Raw genomic sequence first — 26,733 nt, 5'->3', positions numbered from 1 at the left:
CTTACAATAAAAAAAAAAAAAAAAAGACCCGATACTGATTTCTCAGCACCAGTGGGAAGGCGATAAACAGAGCATGGATTATCCAGAAGAAAAGAATGTGAACAATAAAGAAAATCTATACTGGTTATGTAGCCTCTTTTCTTACTCAGAACTAATTAAATGCTTTCATTAGTTGAAAATTCATAACAGATCTCATAGCATGTTTTAATTATATGCAATTATGCTTGAGTAAACTGGTAAATTTTACATAGTTTTCATTGCAAAGTATTATCTGATAATATTTACCTCTTCTTTGTGTTATTTTATTAAATTTTCCAGGCATTATATCCTTCCAGATAGTGAGGTAATGATACATGGGTTGAGAAAACCTATTTAAAAATTTACATCAATATTCAGGTACCCACTGAGAAAAAGTTATGAAAGCAAAACCTTTTTCTTTAATCAGTTTATTATAGACTAGGTAAGGCATATGTTGTTTTTATATAATAACATACAAAACATATAGCAGAGATAGAAATGTGTTCTTGTGTCATTTATAATCTCTAGGTAAGTATAAAATAAAGCTCAGCCTTCTTCCAATTTCTAGCACAAAATATATTCACGAGTCCAAGCCATTCTTCCTAATCATTTCTTCTCTACAACCTCTTTTAAAAGTTTGACCAGTTGTGCTTCTCAGAGCTTGTGCTGATGTCTTCTCCCAGGATAGGTGTTGGGACACAGGATGCCTCTAGTCACCTGTCAGCTCCAAATAGGCCAGGAACAAGTATTTGAAACGAGACATAGTCAGATTCTTGCTGAAGTCAGTTTTAGTTGATACTCAAGGTGAGCAGATACATAGGCATCTGGAACTAGGCTGTGACTAGGGCTCCTGGAAATGAATTTGCAAGTTTTACCCATGAAATTATATTGCGTGAAAACCAGCCTGTGCTTCATTTGCCAAATGTGTTTGACAGAGGAATAAGATACTACTTACCCCAGAAGTTCTATATGAGCTCATGGTGGCTGAGATACAGTTGGCATCTAGGTAAAGAGAAGCAGAGAAAGCCACAGAAGGCTAAGAATGAAGAGGCATGGGAACCATGTCAAAGAGTGGATACCAAGATATAAAAATACAGAAATGGCAGCCAGGGTGGCTCAGCGGTTTAGCGCCACCTTCAGCCCAGGGCGTGATCCTGGAGACCCGGGATCGAGTCCCACGTTGGGCTCCCTGCATGGAGCCTGTTTCTCCCTCTGCTTATGTCTCTGCCTCTCTCTCTCTCTCAGGAATAAATAAATAACATCTTTAAAAAAATACAGAGAAAGCAAAATGTAAATGTGAAAGCAGGAGAGCCTCAGGATGGAGGTTGCAGTGGCTGAAAGCTTTCCACTTCGTTGTTACAGTTCCAGGGAAATGTCGGTTGCTCTTGAAGCCCTTGTTTTCTGTGTGTGGTAGTTTGTAAACACAGCTACACATAACCCTCTCATCCCCCAGTCTTGAGACTTACTTTAGCCTATAAAATGTGAAGGCGAAGCCTTGGGTACTACTGTATTCCTTCTTGGAGCCCCCAGGTAAATAAGTCTGGGTTACTTAGTGGATGATAAGTCTGGTTACTCCCAACTCCCAATCAACAGCCATTAATTCCACAAGCAGAGCCCCTTAACTGACAGGCTTCTGACCATAGGTGAGTGACAGAACCTAGTGAAGACCAAAAAAAAAAAAAAAAAAAAACCCAGACTGCTGAGCCCAGAGTGTTTCTGAATAACAGAAGCATGACCTAAACCAGATGTGGGCACAGTTTTTCTAGAAAGGGCCAGAAAATAAATACTTTAGGCTTTGTGAGCCAAATAACTTCTCTATATCATATTCTTCTTTGTTCACTTATAATCCTTTAAAAGTGTGGAAACCACCCTTGAATTATACTAGAACTGGCTGCTGGTCTGATATGGTGGTCCATGACCCATAATTGGCAGAGCCCTGGTGCCTATAAATGTTTCTTGTTTTAAGGCTGCTAAAGACTGATGTTTGTATGCTCCCAAAATTCACATGTTGAAACTTAATGTCCAATATGATGGTTTTTGAAGGTGGGGGCCTTGGGATATGATTAGCTCAAGAGGGTGGAGCCCTCTTGAATGGATTAGTATCCTTATAAAAGACACCCCAGAGAGTTCCTTGCGCCTTTCTTCATGTGAGGACCCAGCAAGAAAATAGCTATCTATGAACTCGGTAGGAAATGGACAGTCACCAGAAACTGAATTTGCCAGCACCTTGATTTTGGACTTCCCAACCTCCAGAACTGTGAGAAAACAAATGTTTCCTGTTTGAGCTACCCAGAATAATTTTTTTTTGTTATAACAATCTAAACAGACTAAGATGAAGGCACTATGCTTTGGGATGGTGTGTTTTTCAGTAGAAGCCAACTGATAGACTGTGAGATACTTCTATCTCTTAGAATAAATACACTTTTCCTCAAAATTGGTGTTTTTGCAATCCAAATTACTTCGAATTGGATTACAACTTTCAAACAACATAGTCCATGAGGGAAGAAGTCAGTATCACTCTGAAATAACCTGAAATAGCAAGATTGGTATCCCACAAGAATTTGTGGCTGTTGCTTAGAGTTTGCATATCCCATAGAAAAAGGCTCTTTCTTTGCTTCTTGAAAATCTCACATATTCAGAAAGCAAACCATTCTTTGCATTATTTCTTGGTACTTAATGTAGCTTACTTTTGTTCTAAATGTGCTTCTTTACAACATATGCTCTGATGGAAGAAATTATCAAAGGATTATTGCTTTCCCTAAATCAATTAGGCTGAAAAGAATGAGTTGTTTTTTCTTTTGCTGTCATTCCAGCTTTATTTCTAAGACAATATATGCAGAAATTGGATTCTAGTAATGGAAAGATTACTGCAAAATTTGCCAGCTTAGGTTCTACTCACACCTTGTTTCAATCTTATTAGAATTGAACTCTAAATCTGTATTCTGATGTAAATAAAATCAGGAAAACTTACTAAATACAAGAAAGCCTTGTGAAATGAGGTAAAGGGATGTGTGCATTGTGAGGGAGACAAAGTTTTTTCTTTTCCTTTTCTTTCTAAACACAAGAGATAGCTTTAAAGGAAAAGCAATTAGAAAACTTAAATATTCTACTACAAGGCATATTTATTTCAGAAAGAACCTAGCCCTATATAGACGTGGCTTTAAGAAGAAGCTGATGTAGCAGCATGACCCTTCACTCTCTAAAACTGTATTTGGTTTATCAACAGGAAGCATGATCCAAAAGGAAAAGTAGATATTCTGTTTTTCAAGGTAGCCAAGTGAACATCATAGATGGCTTTGCTGAGTAAGCATGTTTTTTGTAACCAACAATCCTTTAGTAATAATGGAAGTAATTTCTCTACAACATATTTGAAAAAACTCAGACAATGATTCTTCATAACAGAGGTAGAAGTAAAGAATTAAGAGTCTTCAGGTACTTGAACAAGTCTTGGCTACTTGAACAATACACTGTTGATAAGATTAAGTTCAATGATGAGTCAATTAATATCTGATATTCAATAAATATCAGATATTAATAAATTCTACTTATATTAAGTGAAATTAAAGTTTCATTTTCAAAGCCTCAACATTTTCCCCAGAGCATTACTTATAAGTATATTGGTTAGAATCTTGTATATAGTAGTAATTCTCTCAATAGATAGACAGATGTATATCTCTATATAGATACACTGAATATATTTATATGAGTGTAGGGACCTGGTATAAGAAGACTAGGGGCATAGGAGTGAAGAAAATGGCTGAAAGAGAGGCATGATTCCCATGCACCAAAAGTATTGATGTGTCTGGGTCAGAGTCCAAAAGTTATAGTGTGTTGCTGTGGAACTGAAGATGCTTCTTTAAAGACTCACCAGTAAAATACTACTTCCTCCTGGGCTGCTATAATCTGGGATTATTCCTTTCCCACGTTGTTCCTGGAATTGTTAATAACTGCTACCTTGTTGATGCCAGAAGCAGGGAGGCTTAGTTTTCATTGTTTTAAATTTTATTCCCATATTCGGATCTATTTTGTGAACTCTGTACTGGAAGGGACTGACCTAGAGTTTGCAGGCAAGGAAATAAGGAATATACAATCCAAGCAGAAAAGATCAAGGCATAGAGTTGGGTGTACCCATGAAAAATAACATATGTATAAACTATAATGAAATTATAAAGAGAGTAGGATCCCCTTTTTAAACTTTCTAAAGTTAATAGTTACATATTGTCTCATCTCCTACTTGGAAGCTCATTTGTATAAACCTTTCTCTCAAATTGTACTTTCTGGGTTGAGCCACAGATGCCTAGTAGTGGACATCCGTAGATCTAAGTCCAGCATTCATGCTGGAACTCATGCAGTTATGTCTGTGGGTGGGACTGTTAGAGACCAAAAACACAAATTGATGATGGCTGGGTTATATATAAAGATAACCTTCACTTGTTTTCATCTCGATGGCCTTTGTTTATTGCCACAAGTGAGAAAGGGAAATAATAAAATCTGCATCCAAGGAGGTAGGCATTGTTTAGGTCTGCTTCTGTAAAGACCTTGAAAATGCTGATATTAATTATTTAGATGGCTCCAGATCGCCTCAAGGAAAATCCAAAATCTCTAGGATAGGTTTCTCAACTTGGCACTATTGACCTGTTGGACTGAGTAATTCTTCACTGTGGGAGGCTTTCCTGCATAAAGTGGAATATTTAGCAGCACCCTAACTTCTATTTACTAGGTACCAGTAGTATGCCTCTGAGTTGTGACAATCGAAAATATCTATAAACATTGCTAAATATCCTCCAGGAGGAGCAAAATCACACTCTAGTTGAGAAGCTCTGCCTTATAAGAATTCAGAACTTATTTTATCTTTAAGGTGCTTTAATTCTATAAGAGTGTTAAACACTTTAAGCTAATATGATTATAGGCCTCAAATTTTCAAATATAGTATCAATTTTGTATAATTTAGTTCTTTATCATAAGAGTAATTTGGAATTTGCTTAAAGGCATTTTTCATATAATTTAAGAATACTTTTCGTATATATGAATTCACAATTTAGGTGAAAAAGACAGGTTTTTTTTTTTGACTCATATGTCTTCCATGTATCCAGCAATCATGGTTTTTAGACTCTGTGCAAATATAACATAATATATGCAGGCAGAATCACTGGATAATTCCACAATTCTTTCCTGGTGGTTAGCCAGACCAAGATTCCAATCATCTATTGCAAACCGGCTTTCCATATGGTACAATACTGATTAATCCTATAGACCAAAAAAAAAAAAAAAAAAAAAAAAATCCTATAGACCTAATACCCTAGAGATTTCTGTGATATCTTCTTTTGCAAGGTTCTTTGAGTGGTTATTTAAAGACTCCATCTACTTTTTCCATATATGAATAGAAAAACATTTTTTTCTTAATGGCCAGCATATACTATATGTCAACACACTGTAGAACATAATTTTTAAAAGCATTTTAATTTAAACCTACTCTCATATAACCTAAACAAATCTAATCTCTTTGCTCTTGTTATACTAAATATATTTATGACTTTTCCATATCACCCAGTACCATCCCATTTTTTCCCATTCTTATGAAATCTCTCATCCTTTCATTCTTTGAGAACATGCTGCTCCAAACTCTCTAGTATCTAAGAATACCAAGATGACAAGACAAGGTTTTTGTCTTAGAATTATCCAGAAAAAACAGAACACTCAGAAAATTATATCTGTATCTATATTATCTTTCTATCTACCTATCTGCCTATCGATCTGGAAAGATTTATTTTATGAAATTGGCTAATATAGTTGTGGAGACTGTTATGTCCAAAGTATACAGAAGACACCAGCATGCTGGAGTCCAAGAAAGAGTTGATGCTGTAGTTCTAGTCTAAATGCTGACTGTTGGCAGTTTTTCTCATCAGGAACGGTTAGTCTTTTTCTATTAAGGCCTTCAACTGATTGGATGAGGCCCACTAGAATGGAAGATAGCCTGCTTTACTCAAAGTCTGATTTAATGTTAATCTTGTATAAAAATAACTTCATCTAGAAAAATCGGAAATAATATTTGACCAAATATCTTCATCTCAGGACCTAGCCAGCTTGACATATAAAAGTAAACATCACAACTCTCAAATAACTCTGAGTTAATATAATGATAAACTATACCTGGAATAGAAGCACTTAATATGTGCATACTGAAGAGAAAGCCTTAAGTCCTTGTAAGGCAGTTGAAAAGGATATCAAGGAGGAGGGAGATTTTAACCTAAGATTTAGAGTTTTTTTTTCATATTTATGAATTTATTAAGACATTTTTGCATATTTTTTATAAATTTATTTTTTATTGGTGTTCAATTTGCCAACATATAGAATAATACCCAGTGCTCATCCCATCAAGCCACCTCAGTGCCCATCACCCAGTCACCCCCACCTCCACCCATCTCCCCTTCCACCACCCCTAGTTTGTTTCCCAGAGTTAGGAGTCTTTCATGTTCTGTCTCCCTTTCTGATATTTCCCACTTATTTTTTCTCCTTTCCCCTTTATTCCTTTTCACTATTTTTTATATTCTCCAAATGAATGAGACCATATAATGTTTGTCCTTCTCCGATTGACTTATTTCACTCAGCATAATACCCTCTAGTTCCATCCACGTTGAAGCAAATGGTGGGTATTTGTCATTTCTAATGGCTGAGTAATATTCCATCGTGTGGAATCAGAAAAGACCCTGAATAGCCAGGGGAATTAAAAACAAGAAAACCATGGCTGGGGGCATCACAATGCCAGATTTCAGGTTGTACTACAAAACTATGGTCATCAAGACAGTGTGGTACCGGCACAAAAACAGACACATAGATCAATGGAACAGAATAGAGAACCCAGAAGTGGACCCTCAACTTTATGGTCAACTAATATTCGACAAAGGAGGAAAGACTATCCATTGGAAGAAAGACAGTCTCTTCAATAAATGGTGCTGGGAAAATTGGACATCCACATGCAGAAGAATGAAACTAGACCACTCTCTTTCACCATACACAAAGATAAACTCAAAATGGATGAAAGATCTAAATGTGAGACAAGATTCCATCAAAATCCTAGAGGAGAACACAGGCAACACCCTTTTTGAACTCGGCCACAGTAACTTCTTGCAAGATACATCCACGAAGGCAAAAGAAACAAAAGCAAAAATAAACTATTGGGACTTCATCAAGAAGCTTTTGCACAGCAAATGATACAGTCAACAAAACTAAAAGACAACCTACAGAATGGGAGAAGATATTTGCAAATGACGTATCAGATAAAGGGCTAGTTTCCAAGATCTATAAAGAACTTATTAAACTCAACACCAAAGAAACAAACAATCCAATCATGAAATGGGCAAAAGACATGAACAGAAATCTCACAGAGGAAGACATAGACATGGCCATCACGCACATGAGAAAATGCTCTGCATCACTTGCCATCAGGGAAATATAAGTCAAAACCACAATGAGATACCACCTCACACCAGTGAGAATGGGGAAAATTAACAAGGCAGGAAACCACAAATGTTGGAGAGGATGTGGAGAAAGGGGAACCCTCTTACACTGTTGGTGGGAATGTGAACTGGTGCAGCCACTCTGGAAAACAGTGTGGAGGTTCCTCAAAGAGTTAAAAATGGATTTGCCCTATGACCCAGCAATTGCACTGCTGGGGATTTACCCCAAAGATTCAGATGCAGTGAAACACCAGGACACCTGCATCCTGATATTTATAGCAGCAATGTCCACAATAGCCAAACTGTGGAAGGATCCTCGGTATCCATCAAAAGATTTAGAGTCTAAATAGACATTCAGTAGATAAGTGAATATTACAACCAGATCATGAATTACATCATAGCAGTTGAAAGTGTGTAAAAACAAAGAAATAGGAGAGAATATATATGCTCTAAAGGTCAGAAGTAATTAATTATATGGAACAGTAATAATTAGCAGCAACAATAGAATGAAGTAAAGTGACGGATAAACTGGAGACTTTTCAAAATCTGATGTCCTTTCTGATACATCTCCATTTACTTTGGAGTGCATTATTTCTGGCACAAGACTTTCCGGCCTCATTTTGTTTGTTTGCTTGTATATTGGTTGGTTTGGTTAGATTTTTGTGTATGCTATGCTGAACGATTTCAATCTAAGATGAAGCATGATGTAAAGAAAAGAGATGTTAGAGTCAGAGAGAAGAGACTGTCCCATACTAAATTTTGACCTTGAATAAACCACTAATGTCTCTGGGCTTCAGCTTACTCATCTGTAAAATTAGGATAAAATTAACTTACAGGCTTGACATTTAGAAGACTGGCTGCTACTAGAAAAAGTACGAAGCAAATGATAGCCATACTTCTGATTGTAATTACTTCCTTTGGATTAAGAAACCTGAGGGTTTTCTTGGTGAAGAGGAGAAATTTGAAGAAAGGACAGAGACAAAATGCCACTGAATAGTTCATCATTGACATAAATAAGGTCAGGGAGTTAGATAAAATTTAATGAAGTCTTGTCTAACTATATCTTGCTCTGATTTAAAGATTGTAGGGAATATAAACTAGAAAAGACAATTCACAGACGCATCTGGGAGTTTCATGATGCACTCACTCAGGTCTTTCCTATGCCTAGAACATTCCCTTTTCTTCTCTCTCAGGCTGCTGGACTCCTAAGAAACATGATTCTGAGAAAGTTGCATTTTGAATACCAATCCACCATCAGCACATGAGTTCTCTCACCTTGGTGCCCTCCTTTGTTAAATGTAGGTAATAATTTCAAACTCAGAGTTTGCTGTAATGACTAGCTGACAAGATGTTTGTAAATCAAATAGCGCTGCAACAGGAATAAAGTTGACTCTCAGTATATGTCAGCATACTTCTCTAATTGACAGTGGTCACGTATGGGGAATGAATTAATACATTTAGTGTTGACCTGTGTGCAAATGCACTACCACCACCACCCTCCTCCACCAACGAACAACTCCCTTTAAATAAATGATCAGCTATCTTTCATCTTAATCCTTTCTGAGACCATAGATATTCCCGGCTAAATTCAGGGATACTTATATGCAAGAAAAGAAAATCATATTAATTTATTTTGAAAATATAACTCTTAATTCCTTGGTATACTATTTTGTATTTTAGATGTGGAATTTCATATTTCGTGTGAGGTATCTGTTTCACAATAGCAATATGGGTCAGATATTATCATTTCCATCTTATAGCTGAGGACACAAGCTTATCATAGTTTGCCCAAGGTTTTACTCATTTATCAATTATTTACTTAGCTCCTTCAGTATATCAGATAATATACCACGCATTAGGAATACAAAAATGAAGGCAGGAATGGCCTTGATTTCAGACAGTAAACAGAAAGTAACTAGTTAATGTGCAGTGCCAGCACAGGGGCACAAATTTCCTTATACATATAAGGCTGGTGTATTGTAAAGTGTGTGTGTGTGTGTGTGTGTGTGTGTGTAGGGTAGAGACAGGGAGGGTATTGCATGGTACCATAAATATAGTCCATAGGCCACTAATTGTCTAGCAGTATCTAGAACACAAGAACAAATACATTTTAATTAAAAATAATAATTCTATAGAAGATTTGAAGTCTATTTCTCAAGCTCTGCTGCAGATTAGGTAGTGAGTTTTTTAAATAGCTTCAAAGTAAATAGCACATTTTATAATTAGTCTTCTGCAGCTTATGCCATTCTGTTATCAGGACACTTACAACACTATTTGACTTCATTTCAAACTCTGGATCAATCTAGACAAGAAAGTATGATCCCTGCTGTTCAACGCTGCCACCAACCACTATGTGAGGTGAATCTAGAACTTACTAAAAATACCTCCAAATTAGTATTATGTTAAACACACCTGGAAAATGTGCTCATTAAGAGAGCCTTCAAGATGAGCCAAAACCATGAGTACCTCTGGACTATCCAGGACAAAAAAAAAAAAATAAAACTGATAGGCATCTTCACCTGGCAGTGTCTCTTGCATTTTTCATATAGTATCTGTGCTAATTAGGAAACAAACAATGTAGGACTATTGGATTGGGAGAGAGATCTATGTACTGTATAAGCAAGATTTTTAACATGTGTCAGCAATAAACACATATTGGATTTCAATTAAAAGAAGAGACTTTGAAGCTAAAAATGTTAACAAAAATATGCAATCATGCTGATGAAGCACATACTTGCAGTGATGGCTTAACTTTCTTAATATAGCTTTAAGTGATGGATGATTTCCTCCTTTTTCCACACTTCATTCCAGATAAACTCTACCTAACAAGCTACTTGACCTGAACTTGACAGTATAATTGCCTATTTTTGAAATGAGATAGATAAATGACTATGGGTTGATTATTAATTCTAACTAGCATAACTTGAAATATCCAAGAGAGATTTTATTTCCTGAATTAGAATGTATTTAGCTAATAAATGCTTCTTCTGGATGCCTATTGTAGTCACTAGTTTTGTTTTGTTTTGTTTTACACTTTTAAACTACTGCTCTCCTGAGCCAGCTTTGTGATACATCCAGGCAAACAACTCCCATATTAGTTATCCATATTACTTTCTACTTCACCAAACTATAGAAACAGTCTGGTTTTCTTTAGACTTTATTTGTTTATTTGTGAAAGACACACACACACACTCACACACACAGAGAGAGAGAGAGAGAGAGAGAGAGAGAGAGAGAGGCAGGTAGAGACATAGACAGAGGGAGAAGCAGGCTCCCTGCCAGGAGCCTGATGCGGGACTTGATCCTAGGACCCCATGATCACGATCTGAACCAAAGGTAGATGCTCAACCACAGAGCCACCCAGAAACCCATGAAACATCCAGGCTTTTAAATCAGTGATTCACATATTCACTCAGAAAATACTCACGGAATACATGGCAAGTACAAAAATGAAATTATCATTGATGGAGGGAGACAGAAAAGCAATACATTTCAATATCACATGACAATCATTAACATGATGTACATGCATAGATCATAGGTAGGGTGACCCACAAGCTAAGCAGAATGACCGACTAAGTTATTATCCAATGACCGACTAAGTTACTATTATCCGACTAAGATATTATCCATGATACTTTTGAGAGCAAAATGGGTGTCATTAACAATTAAACAGTTGAAATCTGGAGTCTTGCATGTTAATTCACTTATATACATCATTGCAGAGATAGCAAAATGAGAATTCTTTCTTTTGATCAGTATTTCGGTCAGCATTTAACGAATGGAATCTTGACTTGATGTTCAAGTAAATCTTGTGCTGGTTAAGACAGGGCCTATATACATTCACACTTGTATTTCTAGTAATAGCTCAAAATTCCAGGCACATGCCTCCTTAATTTATTACTCACTACCTTCTAGCCTTGGTAACAGACTGGAATGACTTGGTTTGTGAAAACTGAGGAAGCTTTGAGGCAAGTACTAAATCTTGATGATGCAATGATGATTGCTGAAACTGGCACACTGTACATGTTCCATACATGCTTGTCCAGTGGTATACTCTGGAGAGGTATGTGACGGAGCTTGCCTCCAAACATCAGGAAGCCCACGGAGCAGAAGTGAACCAGGGGAAATCACTGCCCAAGAGACAGAATACGAAGGACATCTTATGTTTAACTTAACTCAGCATTCTTGATACCTGCCCTTTTGCCTTAAGGTACTCTTTAGGTACCTCCCTCTTCCTGTATCTGGAGTAAACCTCTTGAACCTTCTCATGTTTGTCTGTTCTTTATTCCCAATCCTTAACTTGGAATTCTTTGTTTTTTCTTTTTTAAAGATTTTATTTATTTATTTATTTGACACACAGAGAGAGAGAGCACAAGCAGGGGGAGCAGTAGGCAGACAGAGAGGGGGAAGCAGGCTCCCTGCTCAGCAGGGATGGATGCGGGGCTCCATCCCAGGGTCCTGGGATCATGACCTGAGCTGAAGACAGACGACTAACTGACTGAGCCCCCCAGGCATCCCCTTAACTTGGAATCTGATTCCTGTTCCCCCATTGCCCAGTTGTATTTCCCCCCTACTCTGCTATTTGTTTTCTAGCGTCTCAATCCACCCTCAGCTGGTTTCATGACACTCCCTGTCCCAAGTCAAAGGCCTGATTACCCTATCACCATATCAACCTGCTGTGCAGCTCAGAGCTCTCTCCCTACTTCCAGCATATTTGCTGGAAGGGAGCTCTGAGTTCCAAGACAGTTGATGTGGTTATATTCTGAATGTGAGAGAAAGCATATGCATACAAACACAAAATACACACATTCCAAATCTATATAGGCTGATGCTTTTTTCACAGAATACCATCCATGTGACACCATCCAAATCAAGATGTAGACCATCCACATAAGTATACCTCAAGGGTAATTACTATTCTAGGTTTTATCACCTTAGATTATTTTTCAGTTTTTGAACATTGTATAAGTGTAATCATATAAAATTCACTACTTTTGTGTTTGGTTTCTTTCACTCAATATTGTATCTATGGAATATATCCATTCTGTTGAGTATATCAGAGATGATTCTTTTTCAGTGCTCTGTGATATTCTCTCAATATGTCACAGTTATTTACTTATTCTACTGTCAGTGGGTATATGGGATTTTTTATTGCTTTTAGTTGTCATTATTAAAGCATCTAAGAACATTCTTGCATATATTTTTCGAATATACATAAGCATGCAACTTCTTTTGGTTATATGCCAATGAACAGAATTTTTGAGTCGAGGGGAATTTGTATACCTAGATTTAGTAGAAACTGCAAACGTTTCTTCAAAGTGTTTTTTTTTTTAAGTTTTTATCTAAATTCCAGTTAGTTAACATATATGCTATATTAGTTTCAGGTGTACAATATAGTGAATCAACAGTTCTTTATGTTACTCAGTATTCTTAATCTCCTTCACCTATTCCATCCAGCTCCCACCCACCTCCCTCTGGTAACTATCAGTTTGAATTTTTTTTCTGTCATTAAGAGTCTGATTCTTGATTTGTCTGTCTTTCTTTTTTCCCCTTTGCTCATTTGTTTTGTTTCTTAAACTCCACATATAAGTGAAATTATATCATATTTGTCTTTCTCAGACTGCCTTATTCACTTAAGCATTATATTCTCTAGCTCCATCTATGTCCAAATGGGAACATAATTTCATCCTTTTTAATGACTGAATAATGTGTGTGTGTGTGTGTGTGTGTGTGTGTGTGTGTGTATACACACCTTATTTATCCATTCATCAATTGATGCATGCTTGGGCTGTTTGCATATCTTGGCTATTGTAAATAATTCTACTATAAATATATAAACAAAGTGTTGTTGTTTATACCAATTTACCAATTTTTTCTCATCAATTTATAGTCCTACCAGCAATGTATGAGCTTTCCTTTAGAGTTGTATGTTCGCCAATTCATGGTAATATTAGTCTTTTTAATTCATCAATTCTGATGAGTCTACAGTGGAAAACTCTTTATAAGTCCAGATATAAGATTAAATGTTGGATCTAATGACTTCCCAGGATAGAGAATGAAATCTGACATACCTTATAGACATGTGAAGACACCTACCTGTATTCAGCTTTTAGATTTATGGTGTGTAGTGAGCTGTGTTTACCATGACTGATTTTTGGGACACTTCTTTTGATCATGGTCAGTTTATGCTGAACACACTTGATCTTGAGTACAGAGAAAGATAAAAACAAAGACAACCAAAGATGTCAAGCTGGGTTTCTTTGCTATTATTTTTCTGCAGGTGATTATTTCCATCTATTCAGTAATATTTTGAATGTTTTGAAAATAGATCCTATACACTTTGCAAGTGACATTAGGCAATACTTTGGATGCCAGGTACAAGATCCATGTAAGGATGCATCAGTTAGAGGTGACTTTAGGAATATCTATCCACATTATATTCTTAATTATACCCTGCTGTTTCCAAACCTGGATTTAGGAAACTATTCACTATCTTCTTGGCTCTTTCCAGAAATAAATCAAGAGAACTTGGAATCACACTTCCTATTAGTTATTATAAATCTTACTATTAGCTCAGCTAAAACAGCATATGAAGGAATATAGGGCTTAAAGTTCAAAACTAAACTTGGTCACTCATACTTTCACAGAGGAAAACAATAAAAGAAGCAAGCAGAAAAGAAAGAAATAATGTATATAAATTTACATTATACATACATATATGCGAAGCAAATCATATTAAACCACTCTTATTTGATTATCATCAGGAAAAAATATGTGTCTATATTTTTATTCATGCAAGATTGCACTGAGATATTTATTCATATCAGGGGTATGTTTTGCCCAGACAACATATTTTTACTAATGCAAGTAATATTTTTAGTGAGTAATCAACATATCCTGGCATAAGTTATTTGTGGTCATACTAACGTGATTAATTTTAGGAGCCATATATTGGAGTTAATTTCACCTTTGCTCTAGTCAACAAGACATGGAAGTATATGAAAGCATGATGCGTATTTAACCAACAGAAGCCATCTGTCTGTGATTATTAAAATACCATTTCATAGCATTAACTAACAAGATTATGTAAGTATACCTGAAAATACTGAAATAAGGAAAAGCAATATCCTTTATAAGAAGGTATGTTTTACATGAAACATTTTAATTTATTAACAAAAATATTAAGGTATCACAGCTACTTTTTTTTTCTTCTGACACCATTTTTTGAGGATCCTTATCTATGTAATTTAAAAACTCAAGTACTTCAAACAGAGAATAGTGCTGGAAATTTGGAAGTGCAAGCCCTCAGTGCAAGCACTCATAGGACATAGTTTGAATACATAAGAAATACTGCTCTCATATTAGAGGCTAATCAACAGCCTAATCTCCTTCATAAGTAGTTTTTTTTCCTCTGAGATGCATGTGTCGAACGGTGAAACTAATCATATCAACAGCAATTTACTTTGCTTTCCTTGAAATCTTTCAGAAGATTTTTTTCTCAGTGTTTAGATTTCCCCTTTTTGTGGATTTTGTTTCTAATGCTAATGAATCAAACTGAAAGTCATTTTTTAAAATATATTATCTCATGTTCAGAGTGAACATTTCATTACAAAGCAAGATTATTATGATTTTTGAGGTTAAAGTAATCGTGGTAATCATCATTTTCAAGGCCAAATGAATTTTTGTTTATTCATAAACATTTGTGCCAAGACTTGAGCTGCATATAAGGAAAATATATATAAATAAGATAAAGCTCTTTAACTCAAGAAGACTTAGAGAGACAGGTAAGCAGAACCAGCATTTAATACATGGTGTGATTGTAAGTGGTAAGAGTTAGGCACATTGTAATATGGTAGCACTTGGCATCATGCCTCACCAATTCTAGGAGAAGGAAAATCTAAAGGAATTATATGTTTAAGCTCTTGAGTAAGATTAGTATTGACGCTAAAGTGAAGAAATAATGGAAAACTGTTTAAGCAAAGGAACTTCTTTGTGAAAATCTTGGTGGCTGAAAAGAACACAGACAATTTGGAGGAAGGATAAGAAGAATTCAATAAGCTCAGAGCATAGATAGATGGCAAGATATCTCCCTGATATCAGAGAAGATAACAGGAAGAAACTGGGCTGGTAAGGTAAGATGAGGCTAGCTTCCATGGTAAAGAGGGGTCTTTTAGAAATGACTCCATAGTATTGAAAACATTACTTCTCTGGTTTTACATTTGAGCTGTACTACTTTCCTTTCATCTACTCCTCTATGGCCGTATTATTCTCTATGTGGCTTGTAAAACACAGCAAGTAAGTGCTCTCCCTCCTGATGGACCTATGACTTGCTCCACTTGCCTGCACTGGCTCTACTCAAACATCAGCTATGCCACAAGGAATTGCTTAGTGCCTAGTGTAAAGTCATGGTTTTCTGACACTATGTCCTATTTCCTTGCTTTATTTTTCCCCATAGCACTGGTCACTTCCATAATCTATATATTTTCTAGTTAATGTTTGATTATTTTTTCTCACACTAGAAACTAAGTCCCAGAAAAACATAGATTCTTACTTGTTTTGCTCTTTGGTACTTCATCAGCATCTAATACAGGAGCTGGTAGACAGTAGATACTTAATAAATGTTTCTTGAGTAAATGAATAAATTAATAAATGCTAGCTATCATATTTTCTCCCTTCTGAAAACTTTAACTGGAATAGCCATACTTACTACTTGCTCTTTTTCACATTCGTTTCTTTAATAGGATCTTTTTTCTTCCAATAGAAAATATTAGATGCATCTATTTTTGCTTTTCATTATAATGCATGTCTGTATTCAACTATGATCTGTAACAGCTCCAACTACTAATAAAATTTTACATTACTCATTCCACTTTCTAAGTTTCACTACTAAGGCTAATAAAAGCCCCCCAAAATGTGTGAAACTAAATTAACAGTTGAACAAGGATAGTAGAAATCTTGTTAGAATTTTCTGTGGTAACTTTCTATTATGCTTTTCCTTTTACTTTTTTCCCTCTGAAAACTACTATGGCTACACAGTAGAGAAGTAGTGAAATATTTTCACAAATGAATTATTTTGAGTTTTTGGCTTAATGAGTCTGTCATTTGATGCAGCTACTAAACAAAACAAATGCAAATACAACATTAAACCCACTGAGACGTGTCCTGCAAGAAAGTGAGTCCTTTATACTCTGAACACGTCTGACTGGAGGTAATATTTATCTTCACAATTGCACTTATGTAGTACTGCGATGATCTATTCCTTTGTTCACCTCCATTACTAGATTTTGAACAAATCTGGAAGAGAAAATATCTTTTGCCCATATGTAGGGGCATATCAGAGATATGTCAGCATACTGGTAATCTATAGAGATTTTCCTAAGTAATCCTTGTTTGCGTTCCAGTACATATACAGAGTTTAACACACTTTCTGACATAAGAATTTCAATTATGTAAAAACTGCTCTGAAACAAACAAGTACATCTTTTGATCTGAGGTTTTGTAGGGTAGGAGGGGTACAAATGTCCATTTGCAACAAATTTTCCATAGGCCTTGAGAATAAGGCCAAAATGAGCAGGAGAGTGAACATTTCCAAGGATAATTGTAGTCTTGGACTGAGCATCACAGATGTTCGTTGAAAGGTTTGTGGCCTAGGAAACTTCAAGAAATTCCATATGTGTTTTTTGGAGAAAAAATATCTTTCTGTGAAATTAAGAACATAATTTACTACAACATCATGAGGCTCAAACACTCTTGTTATGGTTTCCATATAATAGAAAATATCTCAATGTAGAGAAAGAATTCCCATGTTTACTTTGTTCCAGCACCCATAATGATGTGAATTGAGAAAGTATTCATTTTCAGGGGTCTACATATAACTGAATCCATGTTGGACATTATCAGAAGGGGTTGCAAGAGCCTCTGTACCTGTTGCAATGGTGCTGGTTGTGGCAGAAGGGAAATGGTGCTGATGCTGGATGTCATTGGCCATGGAAGTAATACCAGTGAACTTGTGCTCAAAGTTGAGGACTCAGTACAGGGATAATAATAGGAGAGTAAAGGTTGGACTGATGTACCCATTGAGACAATCCCTAAGTCTCCCAAGGAATATTTGAAGAGAGCATGAAGAAAGAGATGATCACATCTCCTCCAAACACAAGAATTCGTATTCTAAGCTCTTGAAATAATAAGATACTTTCAGATAATCAAGAGGTAAAACATAAAGATGATCAAAAGCAAGAATAGAAGGGTATAGGCATAGAAGGGTATAGGCATATCTTAAAAAGTAAGAAACCCTAGATGTGAAAAATACAATCTTTCAAATTCAAAACACAAACATATGAGCTCAGAGAATGAGAGAAAATATTAAAAGTTCTCAGACTTCTAAAAACCCCAGACTTTTCTATATAAGAAAGATCATGAATCAAAAGCCATTTTGTCAGCAAAAATGGAAACCCACTATAATGCTGTCTTTCACACATTTAGAGAAAGTATAAACCTAGAATTCTACTCACAACTACACTGTTATCTAAGAGTGAATGTGAAAAAGAAAATACATGACTTAGAAAGACTGGGAGTGCTTACCAATCATAGACTAACTAAATAAATGCTAAAGTATTTTCCTTAGAACAAAAGGAGACACACAGAAAAGGGAATGAGTTGCAAGAAATAATGGTAAGTAGAACAAGAGGCAACATATTGCCAAATCTAAATGAAATGTTATTGTAAATATAGTGATGACTGTGCTGGGGAGTTTAAATTCAAAATAGAGCTAAAATATTGATAAAGGGTAACACAGAAGATGATGGGTGTGCGAGATTCTAATAAAAACTTTTTTTTGGTCCATATTACTACAGAAGCAGGATAAAGATTCAGGTTTCTAACCTCTGATGTGATATTCTGAAATATGAAAAATTATAAAAATTATTTTTGAAATCTTTCCCTTCAATTTGAAGTAAAGCTAATTTGGCAGCAAAATGTGACCTTAACTAATGTGCAAGGATATGTAAAGTCTTATTTGTCGTATTCAGTATCAACGACCTCATGATTCAGTGCAGACAGATTGATGTGCAATTTAAGAAATGCGTCTCCAGATCCTGCTCCTGATGTTACATAATATGTAATGGATGTATTATCTTTCTAAGATCTGAAAAATGTTGAAGCAAAAAGACATCTAGCACCATGGGATTGGAACAAGCTACTATAGATCTGTAATGATAATTTGCATCTTAACAATTATGTTAAATATTATACATGCTCATATATCATATCACATCAAGTATTAAGAACATTACTAACAGATAAGAAATTGGAGGAACTAATGAAAATATTATGAATCTAGGAAGGCCAGAAGTGAAAAATGAAAGATGCAGAGAAAAAAATTGATCATTTAAAACCTAAAAAGACCAAGTATATCAGTAATCTTAATATACATGAAAAAATTAAACTTACCAGATAAATCCCAGAGAATAACAGTTTGCATTATATAGTATAGCTAGTATTAAAAAACAAGAAGTAAGATAATATTTCTAAGAACCGTTATATAATTTAATGGCCAAGTAAGTCTTACTAGACTGAAAGATAACTAATGTACACTGTACAATGCATATTTTCATTTAGTTTAAAAGAATTTTTTGTTTGTCTTGATAATTCTTTCACCCATAGTTTATTCAGAGATATGTCATTTAATTTCCAAATATTTGTTTGGAGGGAGGGGTTCAAGGTATTTTTAGTCACCTGTTTCTAGTCTAGTTCCTCTGTGGTCTGAAAATATATTTTGTATCATTTTGGTTATCTTCGACTTATTCGAGTGTATTTTTGGCTCAGAATGTGTTATTTCTTGGTGATTGTTCCATGCAAGCTTGAGGAGAATGTGCATTCTGTGACTGTTGGATGGGAAACCTATAAATGTCAATTAGGTCAAGGTGATTGATCATGCTCTTCAAGTCATCCATACCTTTACTGATTTTCTGCCTTCTTGATCTATCAGTTCCTGAAAGAAAACTGTGAGACACTCCAGTTCTAATAGTGGATTTGTCTATTCATCCTTTCAATTCCACCAGCTTTTGCCTCATGTATTTTGAAGTTCTGTCAGGTTTATACACAGTAAGGATTCTTTTGTCTTCTTAGAGAATTGACTCCTGTATCATTACGTTTGTCTTTAAATTTAGTGGTTGCCCTGGAATTTACAATATACATTCACTAAAATGGCCCACATCTGATTCGAATACAGCTATATAACTCCACTCCAAGTGCAAGTACCTTATGGCAGATTATTTCCAATTCCTCCTTTCCAATACTTGTGATACTATGGTCATTAGTTTCACTCATCCACATGCTACATATGCTACTCAGGATATTATTAGTATTATTAATTATTAAAACTAAACAGTTATCTTTTATACCTATGAAAAATAAGAAACAAAGAAAATCTTATTTTACGTTCACCTATTCCTTCTCTTGAACTTTTCTGTTTTTTGTTTTGTTTTGTTTTGTTTTTGAGACAGCAGTTTCTGACCTATATCATTTTACATCCATCTGCAGAATTTCTTTTAATATTTCTTTCAAGGCAGGTCTACTGATTAATGCATTCCTTCAATTTTTGATTTTTAAGAAAGTCTTTTTTCTTCCTCATTTTTAAAGGAGGATTTTCAATTGATATAGAACTCTAAGATTTCTCTGGCTTCCTTCAAGTTTTTCTACTCAGTTTTCTGTAGTTGAATATAATATATATAGTTGGTTTTTGTTTGTTTAGTTGGTTTAAGTTTATCTTGTTTGGTGTTTTCTGTGTTTCTAGATCTCTGGTTTGCTTTTGATAATTAATGTTGGAAAGTTCACAGCTATTAATCCTTCAAATAGTCCTGTTTCATTCTCTTTCTTATCCTCTGTTTATTCAAAATATATATGTTACAGTTTTTGATATTGTCCCATAGTTATTGTGTGTCATTTTTAAAAATACCTTTTCTTTGATTTTTGATGTGAGAATTTTCTGTTGACCTATCGTTAAGTCCTCTGATTCTCTCTTGAGTGTTCTGATGAGCCTGTCAAAGGGACTCTATTTTCTGTTACAGTGGGATCTTTCTTGTTTCTTTTTTTTCCTGTTACTTCCTTCAGTTCTTTTTTTGAGTTCCCATCTCTCTGCTTTCAGTACCCATATATTCTTGCATATTTTCTATTTTTCTATTAGATCCTTAAACATATTAATCCTAGTTACTTCATATGCCTAAGTAATATACAGCATTTGTGTCATATCTGAGACTAGTTCTGATGCTCGCTTTATCTTTTTAGATTGTAGATTTAGCAGCTTCTGCTCCTAGTGAGCAGAATCTCAGTTCCTAAGTCTCTGAATACACCAGATTCCAGAGTTAATAATTTATCCTACAGCTTCACTTCTCTGATGGTCCAGAAAAATTAGTTTTATTTTTAGTTTTTACAGATTTTTCTGGTGGATAAAAGTGATAACTTCCAAGACATTTCTTTTCGGATCTGAAATAATAAATTTAAACTCTATTAAAAATATTTTAAAAGAACTATCAGAAGCTCTAGAAAATATAAAAAGCAGACAAACATTGTAGAAAGCTGACATTAAGGAAAAGGGAGTGCCACAAAATGGTTTTCCAGTTTTCTATAGGTTTTGTTCTAAATATAGAATGCACCTAGGTACAAAGAGCTGCTAGAACTTTAATGGAAATCACGCTATCTTTCTGACCTGAAAAACAAGGAGAAATAATTCATAGAAAATCTAGATATTTGAAAAGTGATATGTAGTTCCATGAAGGAGAGCCACAGGAGGTGATCTCTAAATCAGTGCATAGCCTTGTCTAAGTACTTGGATGACCACTAAGTAATGTCTAAGCAAGAAATATTCAATCCTCCTTTAAAGAATAAATGATCTGAACTAAGAATTTTATTGTTATTCAAGAGTCAGAGTGTTTAGCTTGAATGAAAACAAATTAATTGCCCAATAAAACAACGACCAAAAAGAATCAAATTGTTTGACAGAATGTAACAGTAACAGAATTCAGAATCTTCACATCAGAGCATTCATAATATCCAAGACCAACCCCTAAATTTCTTAACATTCAAGAACCAGGAAAATTTGTGTGACCCACTCTCAATAGAAAATAAAATCAGAGGAGTATGACCACAAAATAATCCAGATGTTACAATTGACAAACATGTGAAATCAACTATTTTTAACAATGTTCAGTAAAACAAAGGGAAATGCACTAAAAAATAGATAAAATCATGAAAAATCTCAGCAAATAAGTAGAAATAACAATTTATAGCTGAAAATTAGTATATTAAATAAAACATTCACTGGGACTACTAGTAGAATATAAACAAAGGAAACTATTTAATGCAAATTATCCAATCTGCAGAGGAAAGAAAAAGAAAGAAAGAAAAGAAGAAAGAAAGAAGAAAGAAAGAAAAAAAGAAAGAAAGAAAGGAAGAAAGAAAGAAAGAAAGAAAGAAAGAAAGAAAAACAGAAAGAAAGAAAAGAAAGAAAGAAAATGAATTGGCTAAGGATGGGGAGGGGGATGGGTTCATCATTAAAGTTTTAACACATGTACAACTCTTGTACCAGAAAGAAAAGGAGAAAGAGTAGGACAGGAAAACTATTTGAAGGCCTATTGATCAACACTGTTGAATTTGTTGAAAGGCATCAATTTTCAGAATCAAGAATTTCAGCAAAACCCAGATAGGATAAATAGAAAAGAAAGAAAGGGAAAATAAAAGGGATAGAGGAATGAAAGAAGGAAGGAAGGAAAGGAAGAAGTGAGACAAATTTACAGTAGTTAAACTTATAAAGGCTAAAAAGTAAAGAAATGCAAGTAGAAAAAATAATGAAAATTACACATAGAGCAACAATAATTGTAATGACTATGGATGTTTCATGAGAAATCACAGAGGCCAGAAAACAGTGGAGCACAAACTTTATAAAGTACTTAAAAAAAATGAAAAACTGGCAAGTCAGAATTCTATATCTTGTAAAAATATCTTTCAGGAATAAAAGCCAAACAGAGACACTTTATTTTTTAACAATTATTTTTAAGATTTTTAAACAGATTTTATTTATTTTTTCATGAGCGACACAGATAGAAAGAGAGGGAGATACAAAGGCACAGGGAGAAGTAGGCTCCATGCAGGAAGCCTGATGTGGTACTCAATCCCAGGACTCCAAGATGATGTCCTGGGCCACAGGCAGTTCAACTGCTGAGCCACCCAGGTGTCCCAACAAAGACACTTTAAACTGAAGAACATCAAGACACTTTATAACCTTCAAGTCTATATTAGGAGGGAAAAAGTGCTAAGAGAAGTTCCTCAGGCTGAAGTGAATTTATCAGAAAGAAATATTTTTAGAAAGAAATGCATTACCTACAATAGCCAAATTATGGAAACAGCCTATGTCCATTGACTGATGAATAGAGAAAGAAGAGTGGTATATATACTTAAGGGAATATTGCTCAGCCATCAGAAAGAATGAAATCTTACCATTTGCAATGATGTGGATGGAGCAAAGTAGAAGATGTCAGTCAGAAAAAGGCAAATATCATAGGATCTCACTCACATGTGGAATTTAGGACATAAAACAAACAAAGTGAGGAGAGAGAGAGAGAGAGAGAGAAGAAATCAAGAAACAGACTCTTAACTGTAGAGAACAAACTGATGGTTACCAGAGAGAGAGTCAGGTGGTGGTGGGGATGGTGGTGGGGATGGGTCAGATAAGGGATGGGGATAAGCCCTGGATATTGTATGGAGGTGCTGAATCACTATATTGTACACCTGAAAGTAATATAACACTCTATGTTAACTAATTAGAATTTAAAGGAAAACTTAAAAAAAAAGAAATGAAAACAAATTAGGAACGTTAGAAATAGCAAATATCTCCTCAGCACATATGTAATATTATCTTCTTCATTGTGTTCTTTAAGATATATATAATTATTTAAAGCAAAAATTATAACATGGTCTTATTGAATGCTTACTGTAAGTAAGGGTAAGACATATGACAACTATTCTATAAAGAGTATCAGGAAGTAGCTAAAGGAACCTCTATGGTTATAGGTTTATTGCATAATTTTGTAAAATGGTATATTTACTGATAGAGGACTTTGAAAGTTTAAGAAAGCATATTTTAATTCCTAGAGAAAACCACTAAAAGAGTAATACAAAGATATATAGCCAAAAGCCAAGAGGTAAATTAAATGGAACAAAGTAAAGAATTCAAGTCATAAAAAGAAGTTAAAAAATGGAGAACAGAGGGACAAAAAAAAAAAAAAAACAGAGATACAAAGGGAAAAATAAAAGATGACATATCTAATTCTAACCAAATGAATAATTACATTTATATTAATGGTCTGAACATTCCAATTTAAAGCCAGAGATTATCAAGGTGTATAAGAAGACAAGATCTAGTAATATGCTATCTATAAAAGACACATTCTACATATAAAGACACATACTGGGTAAAAACAAATGAAAGGAAAAGACAGCTGAATTGGCTATACAAGTATGCCTTGTTTTATTGTGCTTTGCTTTACTGCACTTGGCAGATATTACCTGTTTTACAAATTGAAGGTTTGTGGCAACCCTGCTTCAAGCAAGTCTGATGACGCCATTTTTCCAACAGAATTTGCTCAAGTGTGTCTCTGTGTCACATTTTGGTAATTCTTGCAATATTTCAATTTTTTTCATTATTATTATATTTGAATTGCTTCTATTTCATCATAATTTTAATGGATGTGAAGGTGCTCTTTATGGATGAGCAAAGAAAATGGTTTCTTGAAATGGGATCTATTCACTCTGAAGATTGTTGAAATGACAACAAAAGGATTTAAAATATTATAGAAATGTAGTTGACAAAGCAGTGGCAAGGCTTGAGAGGATTGACTAATTTTGAAAAAAACCCCACTGTAGGTAAAATGCTGTCAAACAGCATCTCATACTACAGAGAAATAATTTGTAAAAGGAAGAGCCAAGCCATGTGGCAAACTTTATTGTTGTCTTATGTTAAGAAATTGCCACAGCCACCCCAGCCTTTAACAACAACCACCCTAATGGGTCAGCCGCCACTAGCATAGAGGCAAGACACTCCATATGCAAAAAGATTATGTCTTGTGGAAAGCTCAGATGATGGTTAGCATTTTTAAACAACAAAGTATTTTTAAATTAAGGTATGCATGTTATTTTTTCAGACATAATGCTTTTGCATACTTAATGGACTACAGTATTGTGTACACATAACTTTTATGTACACTGGAAAACCAAAAAGCCTCATTTTACTCATTTTATTCTGATATTTACTTTATTGTGGTGGTCTGGAACCAAACTAGTAATATCTATGAGGTATGCCTATATTAACATCAGATAAAATATACTTCTAGGCAAGAATATTATCAGAAATAAAGAAAGGTGTTTCAAAACAATAAAAAGGTAATTTTTATAGGAAAGTCATGACAATGTAAATGAATATGTGCCTGTAAAAAACAAAGCCTCAATAAACAGGAAGCAAAAAGCAATCCCACCCCCAGATTTTACCACCCCCATTTTAGCATGTCCAGTGTCTACTGTCTCTGGACCACCTTCTGGTGTGCTTAAATTATGTTTAAATTATTACATCGTTGACTAGTGAGAGATTTTCAAATCCGTTCTTATGTCCTTTGGACATAGTCCAGTAGTCATCGATAGTGTCCTTGCCTTTCAGAACAAGTTTTTCTTGATTAATTGTACAACAGTCCACACATTGCATTTACCTAGCTCAAGAACCAGTTCTAATTATGTATCCAGTTTAAGTCAATAATTACTGTGGCAAGAATTATGGAGGCTTTGGAGACACAGATTTCTGTTATTCTGGAATACCTGCAAGAAGTCAGGGTGTCTTTTCCTAGACTTCAATTAGAGATACTTTAACCCAGAAGTCTGGGCAGAGAAGAGACAAAAGGAAACAGGTGATTGATGATCTAGTTAAAATACCTAGTCACTCTATATATGCACCTCCTCTAAACTTTCAGTTTTTTATACTGTCATCTGTTTTATTCATTAAGACAAAGCTCATTGCATTTGAACACAATTCAATGTCTAGTATGTGAAGAATATCGTAGGATAAATATTAGAACTAGATGGAGATTTTGCCTAGTCCAGAGTCTTTTCCACAGAGAATGATGATGGTCAAACTATGTAAGGGACTTGCCTAAGGCCTCATAACAGGAACTACAAACTTCAGGGGAAAATTATCACTTAGAACATCCAGTCAGGGTTCAGTGTTCCCAGAAGTTTCCAGTTATTATAATGTAATGAGAATGGAAGCTTTAATTCTACCATTAATAAATATAAAACTGAAATATAGACCTGCGTACAAAATATTAATTAAGCAATTTTCTTTGACACCAATGCCACCCTTTATTACTAAATGAAGCAATATCAAAATGTAGAGTCCAAACTCCAAATATGGTACACTCCAGTGACAAATCCTTTGAATCATTATGTGAACTAAATTGAGTTAAACAGTAAGCTCAAACCATAATTGAGAGGCTCTGAGATACTAAATTGTAATTAGGATGCAAGCAAAATTATATTTGTTGAACTTCAGATAGCTAAAACAAGATATATAAATGCAAGAATCACATAAAATCCTGCTGCTTTGATACCTATTTTTGAAGAAAAAAAAAAAGAAATGTATTTACTCTAAGAGCTAAGCTTGTTCACCTTCTCCTACTCAGGATCAGCTTACAGACTACCAAGCTTCCTATACTAAAATGAACACCTATACTTTTCTACATTGTGAGCATTCAAATATGTTTATCAACTATTCATATTTATAAGTAACTACTTAAATACAATTCTTTTCTGAAGCTGTGCCACCAGAATCCTGATGTGAAAAAGTTGGAAGCAGAGAGTTGAACAGCACCTAGAAAAATGTTACATGTAGACACAAACTTAAAAAGTAATTAATTCATAGTGGAATCATTGGATAAAAAATAAAATAAAATTACATGTGAAAATGTATAAACCATAATACCTCAATCAATTCAGCAATTTCTGTCAGCAAAATCACAATATCATTGAAAACCAAGAGCAGTGACAAACAATAAGACATTTTCTTTACAGTTGCTCACAGAAATATACCCAGTCAACTGTCCCAAATAATTAGAATGTTAATACCATATCATGTATTGAAAGTTGGGTGTATTTCTTATTACTTTATTACTTTAAAATGTTTTTTGTGTGTGATTTGGAGGTATCCAAAGGAAAAAAA

The sequence above is a fragment of the Vulpes vulpes genome, chromosome 11 (genome assembly GCF_048418805.1).
Source record: "Vulpes vulpes isolate BD-2025 chromosome 11, VulVul3, whole genome shotgun sequence".
NCBI classification, from domain to species: Eukaryota; Metazoa; Chordata; class Mammalia; order Carnivora; family Canidae; genus Vulpes; species Vulpes vulpes.
Note: the sequence above shows the minus strand (reverse complement) of the source record.